We start from the raw sequence: 12446 nt of genomic DNA on the forward strand, positions 1-12446 counted from the left end.
GTGTATCAATAATTGGCCACTGTGTGAATTCGCAGCCATGCAATCAGGACTGAATCAGGCCCATGTAATAGTCTACTAATATTCCGATTCTGGCTACAGAAGAGAGGGCCCATCTGGAAGGAAGCTGCACATGGACCTCCTCCTATCTTGATATGCCCCTGATCCACTGTCTCTCTCTCCAAAGCTTAGTACATCGACCACTTTATCTGTTATTCCCATGATGTTTACAGGATCACACAACTTTAGTGATTTGAACCAACTTTTGTGGTCCATGTATCAGCAATCTTTCAGATGGCTCATCTTTCTGTCATGCTTGCATGATGAAGTACCATTTGTTTTTCTTGTTCTATGTTCCAAAGCCTTATGTCCCACCTTGTGACACTTGTAGCTCTAGTACTTGAGACTTTTAGGTCAAATGCACTTTGATAGTAGAATAGAGTTTTCAGCACTAGTCAAATAGGAGCATGCTCTTGAAATTGAAGGTGATAGCTTGTCAGTGGAAATCTCCCAAGCTGCTACTACTAGAAAACCATAATCTGCAGGTATTGCAGAGTTGCCATTTCAGTTGCCTCCTTGTCTACCTAAACGCATACTGATGTAATGGCTGAGATATAGAGAGCATCCTATATTTATATTCTTTCATATTCTTTTATGCAATGAGCTCCATAATTTAAATACTATTAGCACTTGATCTCTGCTGTGCAAATGGTACTTGTGTAATATCTGGGTGCCCGATTTTTTCATTGTATTGCATCGCATCGCATAGCATCGCATGCAATATAGTGGCATACAATTCATGCAGTGCGATTTTTTATTGTAAAGACCCGTTTTTTAATTGTATAGTCACTAATGGGTGATTTCATACCCCCACTACCCAACTACGCATGGAGTTGATTTTATATAGTGTGGCGAGCCCGAAGCGTGGCGAGCGCAGCGAGGACCGTGAGGCGACGCAGAATACATGTAAAGTAATCCGCGTCCCCTCGCGAGGCTCGCTGTGCTCGCCACGCTTCGTTCTTGGTGGCTCGCTGCGCTCGCCACACTATATAAAATCAACTCCATGCGTAGTTGGATAGTGGGGGTATGAAATCACCCATGGGTGACTATACAATTAAAAATCGGGTCTTTACAATGAAAAATCGCATCACATGCCTTAAGTAGTGGCATGCGATGAAAAAATCGGGCGTCCAGATAATACACAAGTACCGTGCAAATTCACATGGTGAACAATTAGCAAATTACTATGCATGCGTACAGATCGTAACGTGCATGCGTGATGCCAGACAGCAACAAAATTCAGTGATTACTCTATTTCATAGCCGTTCACAAGTTGTTTAACAGGAAGCCACCATTTTTGTTTGACTTGTGGTTCACCAAGTACCAGCATGCTAGGGAGGCTTGATGGCCCTTGTAGTTCTACTACAAAACCCATTGTATTCTTTTGACACTGTTTTAAACTATTTAATTACCCTCATATTTTTTTTGTCCCCTATTTTTTTGTAACCAGGATCGGTCCAAGAGCCCAGTGCTGGGTTCTTGAATACGGGGCAGGTTCGACCCTATTTAATTTTTTCCCCGTATTCAGGAAACCAGCACCAACTCAAACACCATTTTTTTAAATAATTTTTTTTCTTCTTTTTTAAACAAAGAAGCCTACACAGAGCTACATGCTCATCCGTATTTGGCTGCCAACTATGAATCACTTCACCATCGGAAAATACAAATCTGAAGAATAGGGCAGCTTTGTAAATTAGCTTTTTTCTCAAATCCTATTTTCAGCCTAATTACGGACGATCCCGGTCATACCTGTTTATACACCGGGCTCCGTCGTAATCGGCGATGTTAGCAAATTTATGGGTACATTTAGTTTGAAAGCTATTTTTATGAAATGGCAGCTTGCAACTCTTTTTTAGGTAAAAATTTGCAGTAATGGGGGAATTCAATTGCTTACAGGAAATGAAAAAAAAAACCCCTTTGTTTTCTTGCTGCAGTCGCTGGGTTTTCCTATGAAATCACCACCTTTTTAATACACCTTATGAGCAAGTCTGATTTTTCCTAAACTCATTATTCTTTTGGAAATATAACTAGGACTTGTTCTGGCATCCGGTGGCACCCTCCCTTAAGGACTAATTAAAATGTACCATATCCAATTAGTTTTTTTTTAGTCAGTAAATACTCACCTTCCAATACTCACCATGTCATGATCCACACTCCTGCAGCAGCAGTAACTGTGTGTGGTGTATGCATGGCCACCGAGAGGGAGCAGGCATTAATTACCTGGGCCACCACACTGTTAGCCGCCGTGGTTGCCCATCCAGCTTGCCCGGCAGTGCTAGTTCTCCTGCACTTGCCGGGAGGATGGGGCCTCCTTCTCTTCCTGCTGGCAGGTGTCGGGGATGTTGCCCGGCAATGCCCCAGGCTTCTGTCCAGTAATTGATGGCAGGTTAGCGTTGGGGCGTTGCTGGGCAATGTCCTGAACTTCCGCCTAGCGGGGCGGCGTGTTTTTGAATATAAGGCCAGCGTCTGCTGGGCACAGACGCCAGTTATAGTTCTGTACACCTCAGGGACGACTACAGTGTTCCAGTTTCCCAGGTCCAGGTCCCAGATCCAGGTATCCTGTGTGCCCTCCTAGTGCTGTGCATCAGTCTGTCTTTTCCAGGTTCCCGCCGCAGGTGGTCAATTCCTGTGTCTCCTGTGGATTCCATCTATTAGATAAGTCAGGGGTTGTTTACATTTATTTTCTCTGGTATCACTTTGTGCATTGTTGCACCTATTGCTTAGTATTACCTATTCCATCTTGTGCATTGTTACATATATTTATCCTTCCGGGTACCATCTTTTAGCATTGTTGCTTCCCCAGGGTCCTGTGGAGTCTGCTCCCAAATTCCTCCCGGAAGCCCGTAGACTCTGGGGGTATCCCATTCTATCCTCCTTCTTAGTTAGTTTATCCTCTTGCATTCTCTCCACCGAGGTGGACACATTGTCTCACGTAAGACCTGACGGCATCGGGGTTGGAGCCGGCATAACCAGCTCCTTTGAACGCGGCTGTTAAAGACGAAGCCCAGTACTGCACGCGTCTGCTGACCACGGGTAGAGGCAACAGAGTATAGGGTTCAGGTTTGGTGGTATATGTCCAGAGTCGGAACAGGCACAAGTGAGTACTTTCAGTTTTTATCCTCTTGCCTTCTCTCCATCTCAGTGGACGCGTTGTCTCACGTAAGACCTGGCGGCATAGTGGTTGGAGCCGGCATCACCAGCTCCTTCGAATGCGGCTGTTAAAGGTTAGTACCAGCACTGCACGCGTCTGCCAACCATGGGTAGAGGCAGCAGAGTATAGGGTTCCGGTTTGGTGGTATCTGTCCAGAGTCAGAACACGCACAAGTGAGTATTTTCAGTTTTTTAGACACCACAGGATTTTAAGCACAGATATTTTTTTAAATGCTGGATACTGCGGGTTTCTGAAGCGCACATACTCACGGTAATCCAAAAGTGTACTTGAGGTCTGTAAGGTTTTTTAGATTGTTAACCTCATGCCTTAGTTATCTCTCCCCTAAGTGTATGCCCAGTGTGCTTTGCATAGAAACTGTCGATTACCAAAGCTTCGTCTTCATAAATACAGCCCACAGTTTGTTATAGAACAGATATTATTATTAAGCTAAAGTAGTAAAAAAAAAAATCATGGTAAAAGTAAGGGACTTGGGACATTTATGACCAAATACATGACTGGTCCCAGTAATTAAGTCATTGGTAGTGTACGTACTGTATGTTTTCTCGGATTCTTATGTTATAGTGTGGGACATATGTAGCAGCAATATCTAAAAATATCTGAAGATATTTCAACGCAAAGTACTAATATGATTATATATGTTTTAAGAATATGCTACGCTATATAAGAAACTGTAAATTAATACATTTTTGTTTTATCGTTTTTCTTTTGGTGAGTTTAATCCTAAATACAGGCTAACCATTAGATTTGTTTGGCAAAAAACATTTGCGATAGATGCAGAATGTATTAATTTGTTTAGTAGCAGTATTGGCTGAACAAGCAATGCTTTCTTGGCCATCCATCACTTGTCAACTTGGCCTTGACTTAAAAAAAAATTGGACTTTAAAATTTTATGATACATTACCGAATTTACAGTATTTGGACTCCCGTGAATTATTTTTAGAATTACTTTAGGTTTAATTGTGAAAGAACATAAAGCTCAAGATCTAAAAGTAGAAATAATTACCTTTTCTTTTAGAAAGAAACCTGCAACTGTAAATTTACTTAGATGGGAGTTTTATTTAAGATGGGATGTCGCTCATAGAAACCAATCAGATTCTATTATCTTCAAGGAGGGTTGGCCAATCCGGACCTTGAGATTAACGTTTTCCAAATCACCTAGCTACTGCACAGCTGTAGTCATTACTAACTATAACATTTTCAAACTTGCTGTATTCACTCCTACTATAGATCCACTGGTTGCCTGAAAAACTGTTGGTAGATCTTGAGGACGGTTTGGCCACCTCTGTTCTAGAATGTGCTAAATAAATAAGAAGTAAAATCTGATTGGCAACCTAATGCTTGTGTCGAACTTCCAACCCTGTCAACCTTAGCTGTGTCGACCTAAGCTGTGTTGACCTTCAATGGTCCACCAAAGGCTGACAGAAAGTAAAACTAATATTTCATTACTTTATCATACTCAAAGAAGTTTATGAGTAGTAAATTAAATATACAGTATAGGGGGGTATTAAAATGTTTACTTTGGGGTGTAATTTATTTCCCACCTGATTTTTGGGTGTGCTATTCAAATGTTTTTTTTTTTAGACATTTAATCTGTAGTTGGTCTTAATTATCACACCCATGTATTCCCCTTTTTCAATCTCACGCCTAATTTATCTATTTTTTTTTTATATATCACAGATTACATATATTGGGGGGGTGTTCAAATGTAAATTTTTGGGATGTCATCTTTTATCACCCAACGTGCTGAATTTTCAAGCAATTTTTATCCCACCCCCCCTATTTTGACAATATGTTTTTACCTCTACCGAACTGCACAGTATTCGGCAAAGTGGTATGCCAACTCCTGTGTCCTGCCAATAACTGATAGTTTTGTTGAGCATTTTTTTTATGTTTTTAAGACTGATAGGGGTGACTGAGAAATACAGGGGGAAGTGCACATGGGGGATGGAGAGGTGCGGCTGGGGGACCGATGTGCAAGTAGGATGGAGAGATGCGATGGGGACAGAATGTGCAAAGGTGTCAGGGGGAGTTGGTGGAGTGCAGCAACAGCCTGGTGGAACGCATGCTACTGTCTTGCTGATCCCTTCTGCTATGACACTAATGTGGTGTGCTCACTCACCGGTGTGGCAAATGATTTTGTGATTAAAAGGTGTATACTGTATATGGTGGCAAATTAGTGCTGGATTTTATGTGGATGCTTGGCGATTTGACTGTTGCATGCGTCATTTCCGTAGCCCTGATGACGGGGGTGCCTCCCCGAAGAAGTTACATTTAGAAAGCCTGGTACTTATGTAGTAACTGGGCTGCCGATTTTTTGATTGTATGCCTTAAGTTAAGGCATACAATCAGATGCGATGCGATGCGATATCGCATCGCATCGCATCGCATCGCATCCGATATCGGATGCGATGACCCGATTTTTCCATAGGAATCAATGTTAAAATGATTCCTATGGAAAAATGGGTCCTTTTCATACCCCTACTATCCAAGTGGGCATGGAGTTGGATATAAACCTGTGGCGAGCGTAGCGAGCCACCGAGCCCGAAGCGTGGCGAGCGAAGCGAGCCCCGCGAGGGGACGGTATTCGTCCCCTCGCGGGGCTCGCTTCGCTCGCCACGCTTCGGGCTCGGTGGCTCGCTACGCTCGCCACAGGTTTATATCCAACTCCATGCCCACTTGGATAGTAGGGGTATGAAAAGGACCCATTTTTCCCATTGAATTCCATGTTAAAATGGACTCAGTCCATTTTAACATTGATTCCTATGGAAAAATCGGGTCATCGCATCGCATCGCATCGCATCGAATCGCATGGTCGCATGCGATGCGATGCGATCTCCCGATCCGACCCGATTTAGAAATCGGCAGCCCAGTTACTACATAAGTACCGAAAGCCTAAATACATGTGTATTTTTTTTAATTGCTACCAGTCATTTTTTTCTATGGATTTTATGTATGTTTCTTTGAATGTGCACAAGGGCAGTTGATTTATTTATATTTATTGTGTGATATATATTATTTGGGGATTGATACTAATTCCCGGCAGTCGAAATCCCGGTGTTGAAATCTCGAGGCCGGAATACCCCCCCCCCCCCCCCCCTTTGCGGGCTCACTCTGCTCACCACGCAGCGGGCCCGGTGCCTCGCTACGCTCGGCACACTAATTTGTTTTCTCTCTGTGGGTGTCCACGACAAAGGGGGTTATTCTAGTTCACTCTTTCTGACAAATTCCTTCTTAGATGGACAAAACCATGTGCACTGCAGGGGGGGCAGATGTAAAATGTGCATGAGAATTTGATTTGGGTTAGTTATTTTGTTTCTGTGCAGGGTAAATACTGGCTGCTTTATTTTTACACTGCAATATAGATCTCACTTTGAAGTAAACCCCACCCAAATCTAATTCTCTCTGCACATGTCACATCTGCCCCACCTGCAGTGCACATGGTTTTGTCCATCTAAGAAGGATTTTGTCAGAAAGAGTGAACTAGAATAACCCCCAAAGTGTCGGATTCTGGTGGTCAGGATTTTGAACGCAGGAATTCTGACCGCCGGGATTCTAACTGCATCCCATTGTGCTATGATTTTATTTTTAGACCTTGGGGCCCCCCTGTCGACGCAAGTTCAGGACGGGTCTTGTGATCACATCACTGATGTTCACAGGGAGGGATGGGATAGTGGCACCCAACAATTGGGAAAGCAGGAGAGTGGCCCTTGTTTCCCAAGTGTGGTGAGGTCAAGTACTGCATCTGCAACACAGTTTTACTTTGCCTCACCCATTCAGGCTGCAAGCATAGATGAACATTGCGATCGATGGTCTAGGTCTTCATCCTGAAGTTTGATTACATCTCAGTTTTAGTAATCACAAATGAAGGAAGGAGGTGGTAATCAACTCTTCATGCATTTGCATTGCTAAGGATGGCATATGCTAGGTTACTGCTAGCAGCTTAGCATACATGACTACATGAACCAAACTGAATGTAGACTTAACCTAACCACCCACCACCACAACCCCTTGGACTAACACCGTGAGACTTGCCGATCAAGATTCCATCATCAGCATAGTAATCCAGGTCAGAGTTCCGGCACCGGTCAACTGCCGGCAGTCAGTATACCAGTGCTGACATTCCTACAGCTGGCATATTCACCTCTGTGATTTTAAATGCAACCCCTTTTAATTCAGGAAACAAAAGGGGGGATTCAGGTTGGTTTGAAAAGCAAACTCCTTCTGGACAAAACCATGGACTGTCCTCATCCCTCTGAAGCGGCCTAATCAACTTCAAGGTTGATTTGGCGGCTTCAGAGGGAGGAGGACAGCAGCATAAGAACAGATTCTGATCCAGGCGTTACCCATCTACACTGACATCTTCTGCAGCGCTTCTATCGGGATACAGCTGAAGCCGCCGGAGCTGCTTTGTCCAGGACCACTCTCTGTTTCACCTATGCTTTTGTACTGTTTTTAAACTTTTATTTGTTGATTGGACCAAGTTTGTACTGGAATAAATCCTGTTGTTTTTCATTACCGCCTGCTTGCCAGTATATGAAGATAAATAAACCATTACAGGAACGCGGGTCAGAACTTTAAAGTAAGTTCACTGCTAAGCTAAACTCTGAAGCCATTGTTAAAGATACCTTGATGTGCACACCTGAATAGAATATTAAAGTAAGTTGACTTCCTTCTGTCACCCAGACTACTCACAGAATCGGTTGTCACAAAAGGGGATTGGTAACACTCCAGAGGATTCTAGGGGAACCTCAGCACCTTGGAGATATCCAATTTGTTATCTCCCACTCAGCGCTGGTCACCGATATCTTTATTGTTCTCGTATTCACCACTTAAGGTTGGGCGTGACGTTTCATAGGAGAACTGCTGCTATTGCTTACAGTGCAGGGTTCGAGTAAAAATTGTATGTACTACCAATATAAGCATGTTCCCGGACTGTGAAATTATCACTGAAAATAGTGGTGTTTGCGCAATGTGATAGCCTGAAATATAAAAACTCACTGGCCCCACTAGTCTTTACAACTTAGTCTCTCAGCGAAGAGTCTGGCCTTGGAGGCCATTTCATTACAACATCATAAGCAGCTGCTAATGTAGTTTGTGGTATAGAGCCTCCATTATCTAGATTTATTTTGTGTGTACACTACTGAGATCTCATACAATATTTCTGCCCTGGTGATAAGTTCATTATATCTATATCTAAAAAGCCTCCAAATATCCATTTATTCATACATAAGCATTGAACGCACATAGTGATATCAAAATGTTGATTAAAGTAATTTTTCTAAATATAATAATTTTACGATTTTGACATATTTTGATTAAAAGCATTGACACATTTATTAATTGAATTTCCACAGTCTCACTGCTGTCATTTGTATTCCGTCTCTAGTTCTTCACTGTCATTTTGTTTTCTTCTAGCACTTCAGATATAATGAATGATTTTTCCGATCATAGAACATTGAAGAGCATACTTTAGTTTCAGATCAAAGCAAAGTAAAATATGTATGTTCTGTGCAGATAGTGTGTATTCTGTCAGATAAGAAAACACCAGTCTGATGCATATTAATAAGATATTTGTCTGCACTCTTTTTATTTCATGCAATCTCTCTTCCAAAAAAATCAAACCCATCCATATTTACTGGCAAGGCAGTGGTTGGCTTAATTTAAGGCGGTTAAAACAGCTGCTCATCAGCTTTCCAGCCACACGTAAAAGCTGAGTGATTTCTGTGTGGCAGCCAAAGAAGGAAATAGATGGTCATGTGTAGAGTTTTACCAGAAGAGGGGAAGCAGGACATGTAAATGAGCATGATTAAAATGCTACAGATGTGCCAGTGTTCACACCTGCCTTCCCAAATTGCTTGTCTCTTCTCCTGCTCTCTTGGGCATTTCATTCTTGCCAAAAGAAAGAGTTATTAGAAGAAAGCAAATTATGCATTTATTTTTCAGACTGTTAACTAACATTTAAAGATTCCATTTATAAATACTTTTCCTATTTGGAAATGGTTAGCAGCAACATTTGCCATGTACCAACTGAATGGGAAGTGGTTATTTGGCCTTAACAAAGAGCTCCTCAATTGCATGCTGAAAACCTATGTTCATGTGGGATATATTCTTTATTTTAGTACAATAAGAGATACTGAAGTCCAACTTAATATTAACCCCTTGTGCGGTGGGTTTTGCTGGGGCAGGACAAACCTACAAGGGCAGGTTTGTGCTGCCCCAACAAAACCCACCACAGATCGGAGGAATACATAGGGCCAGATGTATCAAGCAAAAAGTGATAAAGTGGAGAGTGATAAACAGCCAGCCAATCAACTCCAAACTGCCATGTTACAGGCTGGGTTTGAAAAATGACAGGTAGGAGCTCTCCATTTTATCACTTTTTGAAGCTTGGTACATCTGGCCCATAGTCATAAAACTATTTTATACATATTTTGTTTCACACTCATGGCGAGATGTATCAAGCTTCAAAAAGTGGAGAGTGATAAACAACCAGCCAGTAAGCTCCTTACTATATCTTTCCAACCCCAGCCCATGATATGGCAGTTAGGAGCTGATTGGCTGGTTGTTTATCACTCTCCACTTTATCACTGTTTGAAGCTTTATACATCTGGCCCTTAGGGGTAAATTTACTAATGTTTCTAAAAATGAAAATAATTGTTGACCATAGTGTGACACTCACAGGTAAGTATCCTTTGCTTTACGGGTTGTTATTAACCCCTTCCCGACATTGCCTTTTATGGTAATTTTTTTTTTTTTTCCTCCTTGCGTTCAAATAAGCGTAACTTTTTTAATTTTCCGGCTATATAGACACATGAGGGCTTTTTTTTGCGGGACAAGTTGTACTTTTTAATGGTACCATTTACTATACCGTATAATATTCTGGGGAATCAGGAAATAATTCAATGTGGGGTAAAAAGAAAAAAAACGCAATTCCACAATTTTGCGCTGGTTACGGTTTTTTGGAGTTCATAGTTCGTTTAAAATGATGGGTTATCTTTATTCTATGGGTCGTTACGATTCCGGTGATACCAAACTTATATAGTTTTCGTTACATTTTACCACTAAAAAAAAAAATAGAAAATGTTACGGTTTTTCGAATTTGCGTTGCGTCGCCATGTTCTGCGGCTTATAACTTTTTTATTTTTCCACCTACGGACCTGGGTGAGGGCTCATTTTTTGCGGGCTGAAGTGTACTTTTTAATTAATACCATTATGGGATATGGGCGACTTTCTGATCTCTTTTAGCTATTTTTTTTTGGGTAGGCGATGCGACCAAAAAACGTAGTTTTGGCGTTGGGGATTATTTTCCGTTTACGCCTTTAACCGTGCGGGATAACTAATGTTATATTTTAATAGATCGGACTTTTAGGAACGCGGCGATACCAAATATGTTTATTTTTTTTATTTTTTATTTATATTTATTTGGGAAATGGGGAAAGGGGGGTGATTTGAACTTTTAATATTTTTTTTTTTTTTTAAACTTTATTTTTTTTTTTTTTTTACTTTTACTACAAGGCCCCCTAGTGTACTTGACCACTAGGAGGCGCGATCGCCTGTACTAGGTTCAGCCATAGAGCTCTATGGCTGAACGTAGTGATTTTATGCACTTCCTATTACATCCTGCCTCAGGCAGGATATGATAGGTATGCAGACACGGCCAGCACAGGGGTCTACATTAGACCCCTGGCTACCATGGCAACCGATCGGCACCCTCCGATCTCACTGCGGGGGGCCCCCGATCGGCGCCGGAGGGGGGCGCCCCCCCTCCGATCAGCTATTTAAGCACTGCGGTCGCTTTGCCCGTGGTGCTTAAAGGGTTAAACGGCCACGATCGGCGAACTCGCCGCTCGTGGCCGTGAGAGCAGGGACCTGGCTGTAATATACAGCCATTACCTGCTCTCTTTCAAGCCAGCTCACTCCGTGAGCTGGCTTGATTCCCCCGCAACCGACATATGACGTAAATGTACGTCATATGTCGGGAAGGGGTTAACAGACTTTAACAGTTCACCACAATAAATTACACCAATAAAACGGTTTTATTTCACTGGAACTCAGCTTCCCTTGAGTATGAGGAAATTCAAGGTTAATCCGGCACCAATGTAACAATATATAGATATAAGCAATAAAATCACTTTCCTTCTAACAGTGGTAAAGTATAACAACATCAATATCAATTCCTTAACTAATGCTACTATTTTGCAACAGGGCAAAACGGTTGCTGCCTATGCACTTACAATGTATCAATAGCAATTACAATGTTAAACATTTCCACAACACTTATCCTACTCTATGAGGCCTCTAATTACTCAATTAGGTTAATTATTGCGCAATAATTATTTAGGACTATAATAGTCTTGGGTTAACCCTTTTGCGACTGCAGTCACCTTTTGTATAAGCGCTTATTTTAGATTAACTGTCCCTTCTTTTACAGGATTTTTAGGTCCCACGTTGAGGTGTCTATTTCCACTATGGAAACTCTGTAGTCACTGTATAAAGTATTTAAAACAGAAACATTGTATCCCTTCAATCAGCTCTTTCTGTAGTAACGCGCGTCTCAGTCAGATGGACGCCGGGCTGCTGGCGGTTCGCCAGCGGAGACAGTCTGGCGATTCGCCAGCAAGAGGGAGCCCGGCTCCATCTGTACATTGGAAATGCTGGGGTTCTTGTGTTGGTATGGTGACCGGTTATGGTACAGCGGATCAACGGTGTTTAGATATACCATGTTATAGTCGACCACGCCCAGTTGATCGCTTCTAGTTAGATGGCTAAAGAAAGTCATCAGCGTCTAGATCGTCGGTAAATAAAGATAGACACAAGCTTTAGGTCGACGGGAGTGTGATCGACAGTCAAAAGGTTGACGTTTTTTGGGGTGGCTATGTCGATACAGGTCAACATGGAGCACAGTGCCTCAATATGCTCGGCACACAATTATAATCTAACTCTATGACCACTTGGATGGTAAAATATGAACCAAGTCAGTCAAAAGCAAATTAAAAACAATTATATGAAATTATACATTAAATTTAGTTGTCAAACTCACGTTTCAATGGTTTCTATAGCACATAAAAGGGCTACCAGGCTACAAAACTGCATATAAGTTAAACGGAATTGTTTGGGCTCCTCTTCTTTATTCACTATCTTATTAAGGTCTACATACAGTAGCAGGCTGTTAGCTGCAGGTGCAGGCTGTGTGGTTGGCCTGATCATGTGAGATGTG

Source organism: Crinia signifera, chromosome 1 (assembly GCF_055691185.1).
Source record: "Crinia signifera chromosome 1, ASM5569118v1, whole genome shotgun sequence".
Taxonomy (NCBI): Eukaryota; Metazoa; Chordata; class Amphibia; order Anura; family Myobatrachidae; genus Crinia; species Crinia signifera.